The sequence below is a fragment of the Narcine bancroftii genome, chromosome 1 (genome assembly GCF_036971445.1).
Source record: "Narcine bancroftii isolate sNarBan1 chromosome 1, sNarBan1.hap1, whole genome shotgun sequence".
Classification (NCBI taxonomy): domain Eukaryota; kingdom Metazoa; phylum Chordata; class Chondrichthyes; order Torpediniformes; family Narcinidae; genus Narcine; species Narcine bancroftii.
Genome location: NC_091469.1, coordinates 255,764,237 through 255,786,902, shown reverse-complemented (window position 1 = coordinate 255,786,902; position 22,666 = coordinate 255,764,237). Strand labels below are relative to the sequence as shown.

The 22,666-nt window shown below is 40.5% G+C and overlaps 1 protein-coding gene across 8 annotated transcripts in view; it reads right to left on the bottom strand.

Annotated features, from left to right (window-relative positions):
- The window catches only part of LOC138741621 (PHD finger protein 21A-like), a 357,755-nt gene that overhangs the window by 319,187 nt on the left and 15,902 nt on the right, over positions 1–22,666 (bottom strand). The window lies entirely within an intron of this gene.

Sequence of the window (22,666 nt, the reverse complement as noted above, 5' to 3'; positions counted from 1 at the left end):
ATTAGCAAATAGATTGGCTAAATTTTTACCAAAGTTGATTCATATTGATCAAACAGGTTTTATAAAGAATAGATATGCTTCAGATAATATTTTGCGAGTGATTAGTTTGATTAATAGATTTCGATAATCTTTAAATCATCCGATGGTGATATCCTTGGATGCAGAAAAAGCATTTGATAGAGTTGAATGGAATTTTTTGTTTAAAGTTTTGGAGAAATTTAAGTTTGGTCCTTCTTTTATTGGTTGGATTAGGGCTCTATATAGTAAACCAGTAGCTAGAGTATTGACAAATGGTTTGATTTCGGAATCTTTTAAGTTAACTCGATCAACTCATCAAGGTTGTCCTTTATCACCAGCTTTGTTTGCGTTAGTGATTGAACCTTTAGCACAGTTGATAAGACAAAATACACAGATACAAGGTATGAAAGTTTTAGATGAGGAGTATAAAATTAATTTATTTGCTGATGACGTATTGGTATATTTAACAAATCTAGCTCAGTCATTTTGCATTTGAAGGAATGTTTAATACAATATGGATGTCTTTCTGGATATAAAGTTAATTGGGAAAAAAGTGAAATATTACCGGTAAGTGAAGGAGATTATTCAGTTTATGAGAATATTATTAATTTGAAGTGGACTATTCGAATTAAATATTTGGGTATAATTTTGAATGTTAATTATCAATCTTTATATAAATTAAATTATGCTCCGTTAATGAAAAAAATTAAAACTATTTGATTAAATGGAAAGATTTACCTATTAATTTAATGGGAAGGATAAATACAATTAAGATGAATATCTTTCTGCATATACAATATTTGTTTTAATCTATTCCATATATACTTGATAAAAATTTTATTCGAGATTTAAATAAAAAAGTTAGGGAGTTTTTATGGAGGGGTAAATTTTTGAGAGTAGCTTTGAATAAATTAACTTGGAAATATGAGTTAGGGGGATTACGTTTACCACATTTTCAAAATTATTATGAGGCAGCCCAACTTAAATTTATTAGTTCATTGATGGATTTGGTACGGCGTCCTAGTTGGGCTAAAATTGAGATGGCAAGTATTTCTGAATTTGAAATACATCAATTTTTGTTTAGGTGGAATATGAATTTGTTACAACAATATAATGTGCCTATACTAAAACATTTAATGAAGTTATGGATAAAGAAAAATAAAATGATAGGTTCTCGGGGTAAATTATTGGCTTCAACTCCGTTGTATAATAATCAACTTATTTATTTTTCAATACATAATCAAAGTTTATTGCATTGGAGATTTAAAGGTGTGAAAAATTTGGGAGATTGTTTTAAAGAGGGTAAGTTTTTATCTTTTAATCAGATGAGGGAAAATTTTGGTATTGATAAGAATTCTTCATTTCTTTATTATTAAATTCAATCTTTGGTAAAATGTACATTTGGTAGAGATATGATTTTACCTAAAATGACTAAATTTGAGAGTTTTCTTATGAAGGTACCAGAGAAGGGTTATATTTCATTTATGTATCAAATATTACAGGAAGGTATGGATAAAAAGGGTTGGGATAGATCCAAAATTAAATGGGAAGCGGATATTGGTTTTATTTTTTCTGAACAGGATTAGTTAGATATCTGTTATGATAGTGTAACTAGATTGATAAATGCACGATATGCAATGATTAATTAAAATTTTTTTACATCAATTATATTTGACACCTGAAAATTTTTAAAAAATGGTTTTAATGAATCAGATTTGTGTTTTAGATGTGGTGATACGGTTGGAACTTTTTTTCATGCTGTTTGGTCATGTATACATGTAGAATCTTTTTGGAAGAAAATTCAATCGTTTTTAGAATATCTTTATAAGATTAAAATAGTTTTAGATCCAACAGTATTTTTATTGGGTAGTTTGCAACCTCTGAAAGGCTTGGGATTAGATAAGTTTCAGCTTGCTTTTGTATATTTAGCTTTATCCGTAGCGAAAAAATGTATTGCTAGTATGTGGAAAGATACAAATATGATTGATATTAATAGATGGCATTATGAGATGAAACATTGTTTAAAAATCGAAAAAATTACGTATGTTTCACATGATAATTATAATTTTTTTATTAATAAGTGGCTGTTATACTCAGAATATTTACATTTCAATTTATATTGATTAGATTTTAACATATATATTTAACTTTTTTAATATTCTTTCCTTTTTTTAATGGCTCTCCTTAGGAGAGTTGGCTGAAGGGGGGGAAGATCTTTTTTTCCTCTTTTTTTATATATATACATTAAAAAATTGCCTTGGCGAGTCTGTTGTCCATCTCATTGTCGATCCTTGCATCTGATGAAATGGTGCAGCCGAGATAGGTAAACTGGTTGACCGTTTTGAGTTTTGTGTGCCCAATGGAGATGTGGGGGGGCTGGTAATCATGGTGGGGAGCTGGCTGATGGAGGACCTCAGTTTTCTTCAGGCTGACTTCCAGGCCAAACATTTTGGCAGTTTCCGCAAAGCAGGACGTCAAGCGCTGAAGAGCTAGCTCTGAATGGGCAACTAAAGCGGCATCGTCTGCAAAGAGTAGTTCACGGACAAGTTTCTCTTGTGTCTTGGTGTGAGCTTGCAGGCGCCTCAGATTGAAGAGACTGCCATCCGTGCGGTACCGGATGTAAACAGCGTCTTCATTGTTAGCGCCTTTGGAAGACTACACAAAAGAGTCTGGAAAAACAACCAACTGAAAAACCTCACAAAGATAAGCGTATACAGAGCCGTTGTCATACCCACACTCCTGTTCCGCTCCGAATCATGGGTCCTCTACCGGCACCACCTACGGCTCCTAGAACGCTTCCACCAGCGTTGTCTCCGCTCCATCCTCAACATCCATTGGAGCGCTTACATCCCTAACGTCGAAGTACTCGAGATGGCAGAGGTCGACAGCATCGAGTCCACGCTGCTGAAGATCCAGCTGCGCTGGATGGGTCACGTCTCCAGAATGGAGGACCATCGCCTTCCCAAGATCGTGTTAAATGGCGAGCTCTCCACTGGCCACCGTGACAGAGGTGCACCAAAGACAAGGTACAAGGACTGCCTAAAGAAATCTCTTGGTACCTGCCACATTGACCACTGCCAGTGGGCTGATAACGCCTCAAACCGTGCATCTTGGCGCCTCACAGTTTGGTGGGCAGCAACCTCCTTTGAAGAAGACCGCAGAGCCTACCTCACTGACAAAAGGCAAAGGAGGAAAAACCCAACACCCAACCCCAACCAACCAATTTTCCCCTGCAACCGCTGCAATCGTGTCTGCCTGTCCCGCATCGGACTTGTCAGCCACAAACGAGCCTGCAGCTGACGTGGACTTTTTACCCCCTCCATAAATCTTCGTCCGCGAAGCCAAGCCAAAGAAAAGAAAGACATTAAAAAATGTTCATGTTTAATTGCTTGTAATGGAAGATTCTAACCTGTTTTTTTTAAACTTGCAGCTCTGGGTTCTGCAAGGCTGAGAACTGCTTGTGTTTTAGAATCAGCAGACATAAGCTAAATTCCACCAAGGGGCCAGAGATGCGGTTATCTGACGAAAGGACATCTGTGTACCAAGAACATTTAATCTTCCTGCTTGTTTTGGTCACAGACTGTCAGGGGCCTAGCCTTGATGCAAAATAAACCACTGTATTCAAAGTGATAAGCTGAAAATTATGTTATTCGTTAGAAGTCTAGTATGCTAGCTTGCTTGCTTATCTTTCTTGCTGCACTGGGAATAGGTGCTTGGGTAAGCGTTTTTTGGGTAATATAAGCCATGGCCCCGCTGCTGAAGTTTGAGACTCTCCGAGAGGTGGCAACATCTCTCAGCAAGAAGAAGAACTTCTGGAGTCCAGCCAACGTCCCGGTCAGGGGAGGTGGAGAAGCTGCTACTGGCACCCTGACAACCTACTACAAGTGTGCGGTCGTTGCCTCGCTTCGGCAGTTGGGACCAGTCCAAGCGTTGATAAGTATAGTTGGGAAGGGCTTGCATATTGTAGTGTGAAATCAGCTTTTGAATTTGTAATAAACATTTGTATAAACTGAACTGCTCTCGGTGTGGGTGTCTATTTTCTTTCAGTAGCTCAAACACTGTGACCAATCTAAAACGAACAAAATGAGAGATATAAGTTTACCCAAGACATTGCTGTATAGGTCATATTATTTGTTTTTTGAACGAATAAATAAAGTTTAAAAACTAAGAGTACTTTTTAATGGAAGGCGTTGTGGACATTGGTAGGTGGAGCACCAAGTAAAAGTTGGAGATTTAAGATAATTGGGAAAGGATAATGACTTTGCAGATGTCACCATCATCTGCAACACATTGGCTAAAAATCTAGTGAAAAGTTTCAAGAGCAATATTCAAAATTCAATGTGATATGTACTTGGAATGGTCAAAAATGCAGGGCAATAAGCACAAGGGAGTGAGACCAATTTCACATTATCAGAGAATTTCGACCTCATTCATTTAACATTCAGTGATTTTACCCCCCCCCCCCCATGTCTTAAATAAACTATTTTATGATACAAACATACTACCAGATTGGATCTTGAGATTAATTTATTAAACACAGAAACATTATATTAAGTGGTGATAAATTTTCCCCTACTCACTAAGTGTCTGAGTTGATTAGATAATTAAATGGGAGGAATATTTTAATACAACTCATTATTAGTTTATTTTACAATATTGGAGACAAATTGTGCTAAGTTATATTTCTACAATACATTCATACACCATTCTTTTAAAAAGATAAACAGTACTGGCAAGAAAGAGAAAAATATAAAGGTCACATTATAAAGTTTATGAACGCTGGAAGAATTAGAGGGTGAAGCCATTGGAGTAGTACCAATTCTGAAGGTTAAATAGGCTAATCAGCAAAGAAACACAAAGAAAGTCTGCTGGGTTGGAATTGGATCATGAATTTAGAAAAAAATTGCAAGACAAATAATCAATAGATCCTAAAACAAGGATGAGAGATGATTTAAGCAACAAAATATAAATGATTAAACATTTGTGAATGGTGTTTAAGTGCCAAGCAGGGCAAGATTAAGTAACGACTTAGAAGTTATGATTTACTGCTTCAATGATTTACTTTAAGAATTTCACAACAATTCCCATGATTAAATTACACGCGTTTACTGTTTCATTGCAATGGGTGAAATAACTAAAAACAAGGTTTAGTAAACTACAACTATTTGAAAAAAGGAATATTTTGCTGAGTGAAACAAAAGTCTGTAGATACTGTGATTGTAGTTAAAAGAAAGATACCGCAATGCGAGATTAACTTAGTCGGTCTTTCAGCGTCCATAAAAGCAGATATGTGAGTGAGGTTAAAAGGAAAGAGCCAAGCCCTTGCGCAAGGTGTACAGTGGGGGGGAGGGGGGGGTCAAGGGGGAGGAAGCTCCCCCCATTTGTAAAATTACCAGTTTTGAGCCATTAAAAATAACACTATTTTAAACAAAATCTTTTTTTTAATATAGCACAGTACATCCATCAGACACTACCATCTGTATCCAGACAGTCCCTTCCAGATCACCAGGCTCAAAACAGTGTCTGGTTCTCCTGACCCCAAGCAGTACTTGTCCATAACTAGCAACCAGCATGCCAAGCAATGCCCTTGCCCAACGTGCATGCAATCCCCAGTAGTAACTACTACCCTACACCCAATTCCCCAGGCAGCACCCCTATCCAATCTGCACCCAATCCCCAGGCAACGCCCCTGCCCAATCTGTCCTCAATCACCAGCCTGAGCCTTGCCCAATCTGTAACCATTTCTTTGCACTGATGTTCATTTATTCTTTGCGGATTTTTCTTCAGCTAACCTTAAAAGCAATTAGTCTTTCCCATTCGTTTCTTCACACTTGGTTTTCAAGATTATGGATAAAAACACAAGGGAGCACCCCTGGCATAAATGGCACCGCTTTGCAACACATTGGAAACTATTTGCAACTAAGGGGGAGTGCATGGGAATGTGCCATTGCTGCTATACTGCATGCAGGAAACATGGCAGCCAAAGTCGGCAAAGCAACATCCTAGCACTGCACAGAACAAGCAGAAGGAGTCAGAGAGGGCCAGGAGGTGGATTTTAAAAGCGTGGAAAATTCACATGCTGTATAAGTCAAAGATATATTGCTGACATTTTGGGCCTGAGCCCTTCTTCAAGGAATAATATATAGCTGAACATCATAGAATGTCACCAGTCAATGAAATCTGTGCTATTCAAAGATTATTCTCATTACTGTTGCTCCTTGGTCTTTCTCATTTCATTGAAAAATTTTTAATCCACAATTTTTCATTCTAGATTCTTGTATGTATGATTTATTTTCACAAAAGGTAAAAGGTTATTGCACCCATCTATTCTGAATCTTAAAGCAATTTCCAATCACCTTAAAATTGTTACATACAAAGTGCAATTATATTTGCATTCATTACCATTTTATGACCAGCAGAGCAAATGCTAACTCTTCAATACACAATAAAGTCTCTCACTGTCTCCTCTTTGACTCACCTGTCAATTACCTTAAACATGCAACTGTTGTTGATTGACTATTTATTCTTCATCCTTCACAAGTTTAAATGTACAGCTCCTCTTAGCTTTCTCTGAATAAAGTCCATTTCTGTACTTTATCTACTTAACTGTAAACCACATCTCCAGAATGATTTTTACCTGATGTGTCGTAACAACTTGTTGATTTACTTCTACTGATAATTATCTGACCATAGCTTTTAACTTCCAAAGTCAACTCTATAAAATTACTGGAAATAATCTGCGCCAAAATTATAAATAACTTGGCCATTAGTGAGCGAATGACTGTTAAGACATAAAAGAGAATATCCAAGATCTATAGAATGTCAATGATGGAATGTGATGACAATTAGTCATCATGACATTTCCAATAATTCTGACCCACTGAGTCCAAACCAGCTGTGTTCCTATCAGACCCATCCCCTTTTACCCCACATACCACCGATTCTCACTATCCATGTAACGAGGAACAATTTATACAGGACACAGCACCGCAGCCCAGAAGCTTCACCCTCCACTGCATGGACAGGTCAATGGTGTTAGATGAAGCAAGAGGTGGCATCAATTCATCCTGATGCACAATTACGATGGTTATGTCCAAGTCTTGTTGCCCTGACATAGAACATCTGCCAATCAAGTGTAGTCCATTCTATCTGCCAAGGGAGTTCTTTGCTATCATCCTGGTCACTATGCCCATTCCAAACCGGGCTACCATAAGGCTGGCACTGAAGGGGTTGGGGCTGATCACTGTAAATCAGCATCAGAATTTATTGTCATGAGCAAGTCATGAAATTCAGTGTTTTGCGGCAGCGTCATAGAGCAAACAATCATATAACTATCTTACAACATTACTATAAAAATAATAGTCCACGAAAAGCAAGGTAGTGCCTTTGGTTAATTGATTTTTCAGGAATATGATGGCAACGGGAAAGAAGCAGTCCTTGTGCCCTTGAGTACTCGTCTTTCGGCTCCTGCACCTCCCCGCACCCCCCCCCCACCCTCTGATGGTAGCAGAAGGAAGAAGGCAAGGTCTGGGTGGTGGGAATCTTTGAGGATAGAGGCTGCGTTTAAGACATCACCTCATGTAGATGACCTCGATGAAATTAAGCCTGGTGCCTGTGATGTTGCAGGCCGAGTTAACAACCCTCTGGAGTTTTTTTTCTTGTCCTGAGAGTTGGCGCCTCCATACCAGGCAGTGATGCCACCAGCCTGAATGCTCTCCATGGTAAACCTGTAGAAGTTTACAAGAATCTTTTGATATACCAAATCTCCTCAGACACCTCAGAGTATAGCTGCTGGCGAGCCGCCTTTGTGATTGCATCTATAAGGAGGCTCCAGGACAGATCCTCAGATATTATGACACCCAGAAATTTGAAGTTTTTGACCCTCTCCATTACTGACCCCTCAATGAGGACTGGGTCATGTTCCCCTCATTTCCTCCTGAAGTCCACAATCATCTCCTTGATTTTGCAGACTTTGAGCGCAAGTTTGTGGTGACACCATTCAACGAGCTGATCCATCTCCCTCCTGGACGCTTCCTCATTTCTGTTTGTGATTCTACTGACAACTGTGATGTCATCGGCAAACTTGTAGATAGCATTGAAATTGTGCCTGGCCCCACAGTCACGGGTGTATAATGAGTAGAGCAGTGGGGTAAGCATGCATCCTTGGGGTATGCCTATATTGATAATCAGTGAGGAGGAAACATTTCCATTTCGTACTGACTATGGTCTTCCAATGAGAAAGTCAAGGATACAGTTGCAGAGGTGCGTTCAGAGCCCTAGAGTTTGTAGCTTTATAACCAGCACTAAGGGAATAACGGTATTGAAGGCCGAGATGAAGTCAACGAACAGCTGCCATATGCATGAATTGCTGTTTTTGAGGTGATACAGAGCTGAGTGGAGAGCCAGCGACATTGCATCTGCTGTGGAACAATTATGACGATAGGCAAATTGCAGCGGGTCCAGATCTTTGCTTAGGTATGTGTGCTTCTGGCCATGACCAGCTTCTCAAAACATTTCATCACAGTAGAAGTTAGTGCTACTGGGCAGTAGTTATTGAGGCAGCTCACACTACTCTTCTTGGGTACCAGGATGATTTATGCCCTTTTGAAGCAGGTGGAAATCTCTGACTGCAGCAATGAAAAGTTGAAAATGTCCACGAACACTCTGGCTAGTTGGTTGTCGCTGATTTTCAGTACATGAGATAGTACACCTGATACCACTGCAGGGGACTTCAGCCAGACCAACCTGAAAAATGTATCCTACAAACTATCACTTGTGCAGCCAGGGTAGCCATCACACAAGACACTGCTATACCACCATGATGCCTACCGAGCCACCAGTGCCCACACTTCAGGAAGTCTGGCCACCTGGCTGTTCTTCAACTCCCAGCATACAAGCAGAAACCGAGGACTCCAGCACCAGTGAAGACAGTGAAGGTATAGACTTGGGAAATGGATGAGTGCCTGCAGGACTGCTTTGAATCAGTGGACTGGACCATGTTCAAGGATTCATCTTCAAACTTGAATGTCACACTGTCACAGACTTCATCAAGACTTGCGTGGTTGATTGCGTACTTACACACACGGGTACTCCAACCAAAAGCTTGGAATGATCAAAAAAATTACAACCTGCTGAGGGAGACATCGATGGTGTTTAAGACTGGTGATCCACATTTCTACAGAAAGTTCCGGTAGGACCTACAGAAGGCTATCTCAGCAGCAAAGAAGCAATTCCATGGAAAGCTAGAAACAGAGTCAGATACTCCCTAGCTTTGGCAAAGCTTGCATAAATGGCTGTGATGCTTCACTACCTGATGAGCTGAACACCTTTTGTGCTCGCTTGGAAAAGAATTCAATGATACCAATGAAAATCCCTGCAGAAATTAGTGCCTCTGTGTTATACGTCTAAGGCTAGCATCAGAACATCTTTCAAGAGGGTGAACCTTCGCAAGGTGTCATGCTCCAGTGTACCTGGCAGAGTACTGAAAATCTATGCCAACCAACGAGTTGGAGTGTTCACATTTTCAATCTTCCATTGTCACAGTCAGTGGTTCCCACCTGCTTCAAAGGCCATCATACCAGTGTTCAAGTAGCGCAAAGTGAGCTGCCTCAATGACTATCCCCCAGTCACACTCACATCTACTAGTAACGAAATGCTTTGAGAGGTTGGTCATGACCAGCATCAACTCATACCCAAGTAAAGATCTGGACCCACCGCAATTTACCTACCACCACAATTGCTCCACAGCACATGAAATCTCACTGGGTCTCCAGTCAGCCCTGGATCATCTAGACAACACACATATCAGGCTGCTTTTTATTAACTGCAGCTCAGCTTTCAACACTATCATACCCTCTTCAAAACCTGGGCCTCTGCACTTCCCTCTGCAACTGGATCCTTGACTCCCTCATCAGAAGACCACAGCGCGGATGGGTTATAATGCCTCTTCCTCACTGACAATCAACACAAGTGCACCTCAAGGATGTATGCTTAGCCTACAGCTCTACTCGCTCAATCCCATGACTGTGTGACTGCACAATTTAAATGTCATCTATAAATTTGCTGATGACACCATGGTCTTCAGCAGAATCACAGACGGCTATAAGGAAATGTACAGGAGTGAGATTGATCAACTGGTTAAGTGGCGTCACAACAACAACAACCTTACATTCAACTTTATCAAAATTAAAGAACTGATTGTAGACTTCAGAAGGGGGAAATCTGAAGATCACAAACCAGTCTTCATTGAATGGTCAGCGGTGGAAAAGGTTCCGAACTTCAAATTTCTAGGTGTCAACATCTCTGAATTCCTATCCTGGGGCTTCCATATTGATGCAATCATGAAGGCTTGCCAGCAGCTATACTCATTGAAGAGTTTGAGGAAATTTGGTACATCACCAAAGACTCTTGCAAATTTCTACATGTGCACCTTGGAGAACATTCTTACTGGTTGCCACACTGACTGGTATGGAGGTGCCAAAGAACAGAACAGGAAAAGACTAGAGAGTTGTGAATGCAGCCAGCGACATCATGGGCATTAGTCTTCACTCCATTAAAGACATCTACAAGAGGTGGTGTCTCAAGAACCCTCACCACCCAAGCCATACCCTCTTCTCACTGCCACCATTTGGAAGGAGGTACAGGAACCTGAAGACAAACAATATAAAAGCATCTTCCCCTCTGCCATTAGATTTCTGAATGGACAATGAACCACAGACACTGTCCATCTTTTCCCTTCTTTTGCACTAATATTTTTCATGTAATTTATAACAATTTTGGAACAGTCATGCTGCTGCAAAACAAAAAATTTTGTGACATGTTCATGACAATAAATTTGGATGCTAATTAACCCACCAGTACATTTTTATTGAGCTAATTAAACTGTAGCACGCACAAAAAAATAGGTGCAATCGCTGGAAGAATGTGTAAACATGACATCATCAACAACCTAGGTCATGTTCAAACCCAGGTTGATGGTGCTGCATCAACTCCTTCATCCCCTCAGCCTCCCACACCAGGGATATACCCAGTACATTACAAACAACATTCCATGTCAATAATAGTTAAAACTTAAAATGAAACCATCAGATGTCAAAGAAAATTGCACAACTCAGAATCAGAATTTATCGTCATGAAATTTGATGCAAACATTCATATTATCACCAGCTTTCATTAATAGTGCACAAAAAGTAAGGCAATCTCTATGGTTCCTTGATTATTTAAGAATCTGATGGCAGTGGGGAAGAAGCTGTCCTTGTGCTGTCGAGTACTCGTCTTTAGGCTCCTGTACCTTTTTGCTCTGATGGTGGTAAAGAGGGCATTGTCTGGGTGGCAGGGATCTTTGAGGATAGAGGCTGCTCAACTGTGTATTCCAAATATTAAATAGATTAAAAACAGTCAACCTTAAAAAGTAATTGTATTTTACTAAAAAAGTTAAGACTTTTTAAAGTATGTGAAATCATGTCGAAAAAGCTCAACTTGCGTTTCTAACTGACACCCATTCATTTCAATTTAAACGACTGGTGCTATTATTACTTTAAATGGTCAAATCTAGTCCAATTTTTCAGACTGAATCCTTGAGATTATGTCCTACAATTTTGCACTTGGAGTTTCACATTTGCAAAATAAATCTCAACTTGCCGTCAGTTTCACTATGGAATATGTTCTCTAATTAACTACTGGTATTTTCCACAATCTACAGTCCATTTTAAATCAAGATCTAGTGCTGCTCGTAGAAGCTCCAAGGTAAAATACAGCATCAATGAAGGTACAGTGATATGCTCCCAAGCATGCCATTTAGAGAACTCTCATTGGTGGTGCATATTTGTGGCTTGATGTCCTTCCAGATAGTTGAGATCACAAATTCAAGAGCATGGTTTTAGAATCTTTGGTGAGTTGATCCAGTGAATTTTGTTGATGTTAGCTCATTGCCATTGCTGGTGATAGAGAAAGTAAATGATTTTTGGAGCCAACCCAGTCGGCTGCTTTGTAGTAATTGATAATGAAATTCTAAAACTTTATTGAAGAGTAATCCATCACAATCCTGACACATGCTTTATAAATTATGGAAAGGCTATGAAGAAATTAGGAGTAAAGTTACTCAATGAGAGATGGTCAGATGCTGACCACCTCGTGACACCTCAATGTGCATGTAGTCAAGTTAAATTTCTGATTAACAATGACCACATCATCACTAACTTCACCAAAATGTGACCAGGATATTTGGCAGTGTTCCAGTTATGCCTTATTGCATTCAAGCACTGACTATTTCATTACCTGAGAATATAAAAGTGGAAATGAACATTTGCAATTATCACTGTTAGGAAGGGCAGATCATGTTTAACTAATTTGTTGGAATTCTTTGAAGATACAACAAGCACAAATGATAGAGGGGAATAGGTGGATGTTATATACTGTATTTGGATTTACAGACTTTTGTGTCAGGCTGCATGGAATTGGGGGATGAGGCATTATCATGGATAGAGGATTTGTTAACCAAAAGGCAGAGTTGGAATAATTACCATTTCTCTTGTTGGCAACCAGCAAACAGTGGTGAACCACAGGGATCAGTTTGGGGTCCCCAATTGTTCAGAATATACACAATTTGAAGAAGGAGGGGATTGAGTGCATCTAAATTTGCTGATGACCCAAAATTGAGTGGGAAATAAAATGGTGTTGAGGACAGAGTCTGCAGGCAAATATACATAAACACACAGTAAAACATCTGGTATCCGGCATCTATGGGGATTCATAGATGACGGATAAGCGTATTTTCCGGTTGCTTGCGATTGCTTGATTGGCAAACAGTGAAGTTCGCCAATTTTAAACTTGCATATTTTTTACCTTTTTATTTTGATTTTTTTTGCCAGTTGCTTGAATTCCAGATAACAGGGGTTTTACTGTGTAAATACTTCAGCGCTTGACGTCCTGTTTTGCGGAAACTGCCAAAATGTTTGGCCTGGAAGTCAGCCTGAAGAAAACTGAGGTCCTCCATCAGCCAGCTCCCCACCATGACTACCAGCCCCCCCCCACATCTCCATCGGGCACACAAAACTCAAAACGGTCAACCAGTTTACCCATCTCGGCTGCACCATTTCATCAGATGCAAGGATCGACAACGAGATAGACAACAGACTTGCCAAGGCAAATAGTGTCTTTGGAAGACTACACAAAAGAGTCTGGAAAAACAACCAACTGAAAAACCTCACAAAGATAAGCATATACAGAGCCGTTGTCATACCCACACTCCTGTTCGGCTCTGAATCATGGGTCCTCTACCGGCATCACCTACGGCTCCTAGAACGCTTCCACCAGCGTTGTCTCCGCTCCATCCTCAACATTCATTGGAGCGACTTCATCCCTAACATCGAAGTACTCGAGATGGCAGAGGCCGACAGCATCGAATCCACGCTGCTGAAGATCCAACTGCTCTGGGTAGGTCACGTCTCCAGAATGGAGGACCATCGCCTTCCCAAGATCGTGTTATATGGCGAGCTCTCCACTGGCCACCGTGACAGAGGTACACCAAAGAAGAGGTACAAGGACTGCCTAAAGAAATCTCTTGGTGCCTGCCACATTGACCACCGCCAGTGGGCTGATATCACCTCAAACCGCGCAGTTCGGCAGGCAGCAACCTCCTTTGAAGAAGACCGCAGAGCCCACCTCACTGACAAAAGACAAAGGAGGAAAAACCCAACACCCAACCCCAACCAACCAATTTTCCCCTGCAACCGCTGCAACCGTGTCTGCCTGTCCCGCATCAGACTTGTCAGCCACAAACGAGCCTGCAGCTGACGTGGACATTTTACCACCTCCATAAATCTTCGTCCGCGAAGCCAAGCCAAAGACTTCATCTGGTAGACACACACAAACAAACCTAGGAGTGCATGTGCATGAATTACAAAAGTAAGCTTTCAAGTGTAACAGGTAAGTAATAAAGGCAGCAAATTGGATGTTGTCCTTCACTCCTAAAGGGATTGAATTGAAGAGCAGAAAGGTTCTGCTGCAAATGTACATGTTACTGATTAGGCCAAATCTGGAGTACGATGTGCAATTCTAATCAACTTATTTGAGAAAGGATAAACTGGTTTTGGAAGCCGTGCAGAGGGGGTTCACTAGTTTGATTCCAGAAATGAGGTTAGCCTCAGCAGAGATATTGAGTAGCCTGGGAACTATATTAATCGGCGTTTAGAAGGATGAGGGAGGGATCTTTATAGAAACATAAAATCATGAAAGGAATAGATAAGATAGAAGCAGGGAGGTTGCTTCCACTAGTAGTACTAGAACTTGGGGACATTACCTCAAGATTCAAGGAAGTAGATTTAAGACAGGCTTGGAGTTGCTTCTCCCAGAATAGTCGACCCAATGAGGCAGAACAGGCTGTATCATTCAATGTATTTAAGACAGATTTTTGAATAAGAGTTATAGGGAACATGTGGGTAAATGGAGTCAAGTCCATGGCCAGATCAGCCATGATCGGTGAAGCAGATTTGACTGGCCAATGGACTACTTCTGCTGCCATTTAGGTTATCAAGCAGCTGCTACATAATCAAAAGAAAAAAGCAAATTTGAAATGTATATTTCAGTTAGCATTTTAAAAAATCATTACTCAGCATGCCAGGCAGCATCTCTAGAAATAAAAAGACAGTCAAGGTTTCGGGTTGACCCAAAACTGACTATTTCTATTCCTGGATGCTGTCTCACCTGCTGAGTTCTTCCAGCTTCTCAATGTTTGCTTAAGATTCTAACATCTGCAGCTCTTGTCTTTCTTTACAAAATTCAATGTTATTACAGAGAGAAACATTGGGGACAAAAATTGTTATGGATGTTCTGCAGAAAGCAAACTACAACCTTTCTTTCCAAAGAAAGTTTTGAACATCATTTATGGAATTCACCACATGGTGTTTCATCAGTGGACAACTAATTGCTCAAATATGATGATTGGATATAGTGTACGTAAATACATTGGTGGCTTTCAAAAGGTATCATCTACCTTTTCACAGAAGCACCATTCTGAACATTCAGGCAGCGGAATAGACTGTGCTCATTAGTCTGAGGATGTATTTTAAAGCTAATTTCAACCTTTAGCACGTGCTAATACACTAACCATTCTCCATCATGACAATATCATACCAAATAAATTTATTTTTAATTAACTAAACATTAAAGGGAGGAGAAATATTTGGATGAAGAAAGCATTACAGGTCTTGTAGCTTACAATATTAGGCCTTTTCAGATAGGGTAAAAGTCCAAATGTAAAGGCGGAGAACCTCCACCAAAACACATAACCACGTTCCTCTCCAAATGCCAGATAATCCAACCCCTCTCAGAGAGGGATAATCGGTGGAGTCGGAGAGGGATAATTGGTGGAGTGCAGCGCTCCGCCAATTGATCTGAACATACAGCCGCACTAGGGGTGGGCTGATAATGTCGTCAGCCCGCGACCCATCTCCCAACTAACTCATTCTTCTCCAAGTCAGGGCGGGCCAGAGCGGGCTGGAACAGCCACACAGGGCCACTTTAACCTTCAGGGCCACTCTCTGCGGCTCAAAACATGGCAGAGCAATGGCGTCTTCCCTACCCTACCCATAATCCCCCACACAGCTGGAACTGTTCTTGGAACCACAGAGCGGTTCCAGCTACCTGGGTAGGGAAGACAACCATTGCTCTGCCACGTTTTTATGATGGGTGACACTAAGGCACCAGTCGCTCTGCCTCTGTCGGATCTAGAAGGCATTACGAAGTGTCTCTAGATATGAATGGGATGCTGGAGCAGCCTTTTAGGGCTGCTGTATGAAAGGCAAGTTCTTAGTTTTCCATCTGCCCCTGTAGCCAGCCTCAAGGCAGAGGCCTGACGTGAAATGGCCTATTGCAACTGGAATGTATTCAACTACATAGTGCATTCAAAACAATTCATTGGGTATAAAAGGGTGTGGAGCATTGCAGAAACAGGTGACAGATTAAACAAGTACCATCCTAAAATTAAATCTGGATTTTTTTTTTCCCACAGACTTCTACTACATAATGTACCAGTAGCGCAAGAGCCTGTTAAATGACAAAGTTAACATGTATCTACATATTGCATATCTGTGAGGGATAAATGAAAAATCATTTATTTCTGAGTTTCTGATTTAAATATGTCCCAAACTACCTTAAAGCCAGTTAGAGACTTTTACAAATCCCTGATGCAACATTGGAAGACATGGCAGTCCATTATCAAGCAGCTGGATCCCATAAATAATGAGCAAAATATAATTTATTTTATTGATGGTGCAAGGTTGGTCAGGTTACCTGGGAATTTCCCATAATCTTCAACCAGTGCCAGGAGACAAGTTTTGGAGGTTCAATTTGAAAACTCTCCCAAAAGGTGGCATCTCCAACAAAGCAATACTCAGTCCTACCACACTGAAATAATGGTCAATACGGGAAAAGAAAATCTACAGTGGAACTCAAACTACCACCTTCTGACTTGGACAATTGCCTGGAAAGTCAATTGTCTAATACTTTTCTGTATTTTTCATTAAATATAACCTTCTCCACCAACTTCTCATTCACTACCCCACACCAAAATCTCCACCCTTGAAATATGATAACATCAATTTTAGTTTGTTTCATTGTACTTGGACAATTCAACTTCGCACTTTTTGGTAGTCAACTTTGAAAACAAATTATTGGCCTTGCCATTTCAAATGTTACATTCCTCCCCAGCTTTCCTTTCACTCACCTGCAATTACTACTTCCCATCCCCACATCATGTCCCCCTACCCACAGCACATTCAATTTTAGTGGTAATCTTAAGTATCATGAGTGGGTCTAGCTCAGGTAACAGGTATTTTAGAAATGATCAAGCTCACTTCAAATTTCTGTGTTATCTCACATCTTTCATTAAAGTGCCAGGACAATAAAAGCCACTATTGGTTTCTTAGTGCTTTAACTACAATATGGGTAAAAATATTCTATTGTTATATAAAGCTGGCTTTCAGATTATTAACATCTCAGCACACTGGGCTATTTTATACATACATACAGACAAATATAGGGACTGAATCCATAATCTTAGAGATATTAAGAACTCAATCTGAAATCCTTTGAGAAAAGGAATTCTACATTTATTCCCTTCAATGTGACACCAGACCCCAACAGTGCAGCAGTCTAATTGCTCACAGAAATAGGATGGAATGCCACATCGCTGTACCACAAGGAAACATCAAATAATAAATTAAATCAACCATTTGATATTAATCTAGAATTGATTTCATACATAGTCTAACCTACTCCAAAAAGACCTTTTCCCAAAGAAATAGAACATGTCTCATTTTGAAACATTGTTCAACTGACTACTCCCACAAGTAACTGCACTCAAAGAATCATAATTTTCATCTAAGGTAATAGAATCCTTCAAGGTTCTGGGTATACAACATCTAGCAACCTATTTTGGAAGAAAAAATATATACTTAAACTCTTATCAGAATGTCACCGAAGATAAACATGTTGCAATGACCACTGGGGACCAATGACCTGGAGATGGCAGTCTAGAACAGAGGCCTGCTCAGAGGAAGAAGCCTAGGGCTGAGGCTTGGCCCGCCCCCCTCACCCATTGGGGCAACTGGTGGAGTGTCTCCATCACTGGGACAAGGAGACGCTACCGAAGAGAAGCTCGAGCACATGCGCACAGGCAATGCATGGACAATTCAGCTGAAGGTGCCGACGTTGCCAGACCTCTCCACTGGATGCTTACTTACTGTCTATCTAACCACAGTTGGTAAAAGTGGGCAGCAACATTGCCTCCATGATCACCCTTGTCACCAGCAATCTGCAAGAATGTGTACTTAGCCCTTTACTATATTCCTTCTATTTGCATAACTATACAACCAAATGGTCCAACCCCATTGCTGACATGAATAAAACAAAAGTCTGCCATGTAATTGAAGTAAATGCACAATACTGGAGAAACTTAGCAGGTCCAACAGTGCCTTGATATAGCACAGATAAAGATACAAAACCAATGTTTTGGGCTTGAGCCCTTCATCAAGGTATGATACTACAACCTTACAGCCAAATATTAAATAATTATGAGAAAATATAGGAAAGTCAAGCGGAATTTCACCAAAAATAACAACCTCCTTTTTCAATGTCAAAATGGGAAGAACCCATGCCCCTGTTCACATAAATGGTGAGTACAAACAGTAGATAGCTTCAAGATTCTGAAAGTAAACATTTCCAATAACCGGACTTGAATGCAAAAAAAGTACTCCGAAACCTCTACTTTCTTGGACTAACGAGGCCTGGTTATTCATTTATTTGCTTGTTTATTCATTTATTAACAGCATGATAGAAGCCAATTCTGGCCATTTAAACTCTTGCCACACAATTACACCCAAATTAATCTACAAGCCCACATGTTTTGGAAGGTGGGAGGAAACCAGAGCACCTGGTAAAAATCCATGCAGATACAGGGAGAGCATAAAAACTCCTTACAAACAGTGCCGGATTCAAACCCATTGCTGGTGCTGTAATAGTGTTGCACCCATTCCCTGGTGGCTACCATGCCACTCAACTTCTACAGATGCACCATTGAAAGTCTTCTAGTTGGATGCATCACAAGGAGCTACAAATGGTGATGAATGAGCTCAGAAACTCATACAAATCTCCCTCCCTTCAAGAACACCTCACACTGCCCAAGTGAGGAAGGCCCTGGACCATCCTTTTGGGGAAAATGCTCAAGAGTGAGAAATCACACACCAACAGGCTAAGAGCTCACCAAACTCTGTCAGAGGAGCTCAGCTGGTCAAGGTACATCAACAGGAGAAAAAGAATAGTCAATATTCCAAGCCAAAATTATTTATCAAGACTAATAAAGATTAAATCTATCTTCACCATGGATGTCCCATCTCTGTTCACCTCCATCCCCCGTCAAAGAGGTCTCAAAGCCCTTTGTGTCTACCCAGAAAAAATTCTGACCAGCTTCACTCCACTAACACTTGCATCCTGCTGTAAGAACTTGGTTTCACCTTTAAAAACTCACCTTTTTGACACTCCCATTTTCTTCAAATCAAATGTGCAGCCATGGCTTTTTGCTGGCTATGTGGAAGTCTTTGTTCTGTTCACCTACCCCAGCAGCACCCCTCAACTATTCCTCTGTGACACTGATGCGTGCACTCAGGCTGCTTCCTGCACACGTGCAGAACTTGTCTTTTTTTTAAAAAAAGCTTTGCTTCTAACCTCCATCCCAATCTGAAATTCACTTGGACTATTTCTGACAGCTTTCCTTTTTCTACACCCTTCTCTCCATCTCAAAAGACAAGCCAAATACTGACATTTACTACAAACCTAACAACTCCCCAGCAATCTAGTCAGACTTGGGTGTGGTGATTTCAAAAAGAAACTGGTCAGATTGGTGTAGGGACAACCCATGACATCAATTATAAATGCAAGATATAGACTGATTCAGTATATATATATATATATATTTTTTTTTTTTTTTTTTTTTTTTTTTTTACACCAATTACATCTTACCCCACAAAAGTTAAACAGATCAAAAGCCAAAATTTCAGAAATGTGTTTCAGATGTGGGACTGAGACAGGAATTTTTCTACAAGCCACATGCTCATGCGTGAAAGTGAGGCCATTTTTGCAATAAATCACAGAAAAATTAACCAGGATAACAAGAGCTGTATCTATGAGGTGATTTCATGGAAATAAGTGATCAATTGACCAAATATCAAATCTCATTTCTAAAAATAGCACTGGCGGTAGTGAAAAAAAGTATTGCAATCACTTGGAAGTCCAACTCCCCACGACTCATAGCATGATGAACTGTGGAAATGAGCAGCTGTACATCTATGGGGGGAAAAAAAAAATCACAACTTAAAGAACAAATATGACACTTTTGTAAAGATCTGGCAGCCATACCTGGACCACATAGGGGCCCAGGTACAGTAATAAAAAGGAAAAAAGGTATAAAAGTAACTTTTTAAATATTAATGTGTGTATGTATACATATATATATATTTTTTCTTCTTTGGCTTGGCTTCGCGGACGAAGATTTATGGAGGGATAATGTCCACGTCAGCTGCAGGCTCGTTTGTGGCTGACAAGTCCGATGCGGGACAGGCAGACACGGTTGCAAGGGAAAATTGGTTGGTTGGGGTTGGGTGTTGAGTTTTTCCTCCTTTTCTTTTGTCAGTGAGGTGGGCTCTGCGGTCATAAGTTCTGATGGTGAACAGATCTGTATGTATGTATGGAAGGGGAGAGGAAAGAAGAGGGAGGGACTGTTTTGTTTGTGAGAAAAAGTTTAATATATTGAACATTTTAAATGTTACCATGTATAATTGCAAAAAAACTCCTCAGCAATCTTTACTACACCTCCTTCTTACCCAGTCTCCTGCAAGGATGCATCCCTTTCTTCCAGATTCTCTGCCTTCATCACATCTGCTCTCAAGACAAGGCCTTCCATTCCAGGACATGGGAAATAGTCTCTTTTTTTTTAAGCAACATGGTTTCCCTTCTACTGTTATCAATAATTTAGGCTTGATAAAAAAAATTTGGCTGAAAATGTCAACCATTATTTTTTCACTCACTAATGGATGCTGATTTACCGGCCGAGTTCCTCCAGCAGTCTGCTTAGTTTCTGAAAACAGCATCTGCAGTCTCCTGTGTGTCTTCAGGCTTAGAGTTTCATTCTTACAGTCATCAGGCTAATGAATGAATCTCTGAACAATGCTCTCATTCTGCCCTTGTTGTGCACCAAATGATCTTTGTCATTGCAACCTAATGCTTGTAACTGTGTTCTTGTCATTACTTTATATGGCTGTATGAACATCAGAGTTGACTTGCTAGATCATTCATGGAAGAACCCTTCTCACTGTACCAGGTATAAAGTGACAATAAACCTGAAATTCAATGATTGAGGCAAATCAATTTTCCCCCTCCCAGCAGTCCTCTGCTTGGAACATTGTTCCCAGCCCTTTGCCATACTTCAGCACAGATGCACATATCTGGCTTGGCTGAAGAAACAGCTTCGACTGATGATGAGACCCCCATTTCCGCTCGCACCTCCCCGGACAATTCGGAAAATGCGACCACAAGCATGCCATTTGGCCCATCAAGTCTGCTCTCCCTTTCCAACATGAGCTGATCCATTCTCCCACTTAGCCCCTATCCCCTTTGATACAATGACTCTTCAGATACCTAGCAATCTCTGCCTCAAATATAGCCACCAACCTGGTCTCTACAGCTGCCCATGGCAACAAATTCCAGAGGTTCACCACTCTCTAGCTAAAGAAATTTCTCTGCATCTGTTTCAAATAGAGCATTTCAATCCTGAAGTTGTGCCCTCTTTTCCTTGACTCCTTTACCACGGAAATCAACTTTGCCACATCTATTGTGGCTAGGGCTTTCAACATTTGAAATGCTTCTCAGAGATTTCACCCCACCCCCATTCTTCTGAAATCCAAGGAGTACAGTCCAAGAGCCATCAAATGTTCCTCATGTGCTTATCCCTTCACTCCAGGAAACATTCTTGCAACTCTTTTCTGAACCCTCTCCAATGCCAGTTCATTCTTCTTTAAACAAGGAGCCAAAATTTGTAACCTGCACTCCAAGTGAGGCCTCATCAGTATCTTACAAAGGTTCAACACCACATCCCTGCTCTTGTATCCTGTTCCTCAGCTATGAATGCCAACATTCATATACCTTCTTCACCACCAACTCAACCTGGGTACACTGCAGGAGGACTCCCATATCCTTTTGCACCTCCCAATTTTGTATTATGTCCCCATCCAAATAGATCTTCTACCAAAGTGCATGACCATACACTTTCCAATATTGTATTTCATTTGCCACTTTTTTTTCCCCCATTCTCCTGATCCACATCCCTCTGTAGCCTTTCTATTTTCTCATCACTACCTACCCCTTCACCCATCTTTGTATTATCTGCAAACTTAGCCACAAAGCCATGTACTCCACAATCCAAATCATTAACATACAATGCAAAAAGCATCCCCAACATTGACCACTGCGGTACAATATTGGTAACTAGTAGCCAACCAGAATAGGATCCCTTTATTCCCATTGTTTTCTGCAATTTGCCAATGCTCTAACCATGCAAGTGTCTTTCCATAGGCTTTCATAGTGAGCAGCCTCATGTTAGGCACATAGTAATAACTGGAACACAAAAATAGTTTTGAGTTTAAAATTCTTCACACTGAAAAAGCTAATGAAATCATTAAAACATGTCCAACTCTCCCAGAAGTTGATATGGCCCATTCATTTTAATGGAGACAGCCAATCTTCAACAGTTTCAACATAGTGCAAACTTTGGCTCTTTTCCTGGCCTAGGAGCTGGAAAATTGTGCTACTCCTTTGGGACTCCATGACAAGTTCACCAGAGCCACACATGGGCAGCTGGAAACATGGGTAACATGAAAAATAATCCATAGCTGATTTAAAGCAAAGTCACTGTTGCAATCTGGGGCACCTATGGGAATACACAAATCCCAAAAATAAAGACTGAAGCGGGGAGGGGAGGTGGGGGTGAAGGATCTGTACAATACACAAATCCCAAAAATAAAGACTGAAGCGGGGAGGGGAGGGGGGGTGGGGGTGAAGGATCTGTACACTCTTACGTCTGAAGATGCACTCAACAACC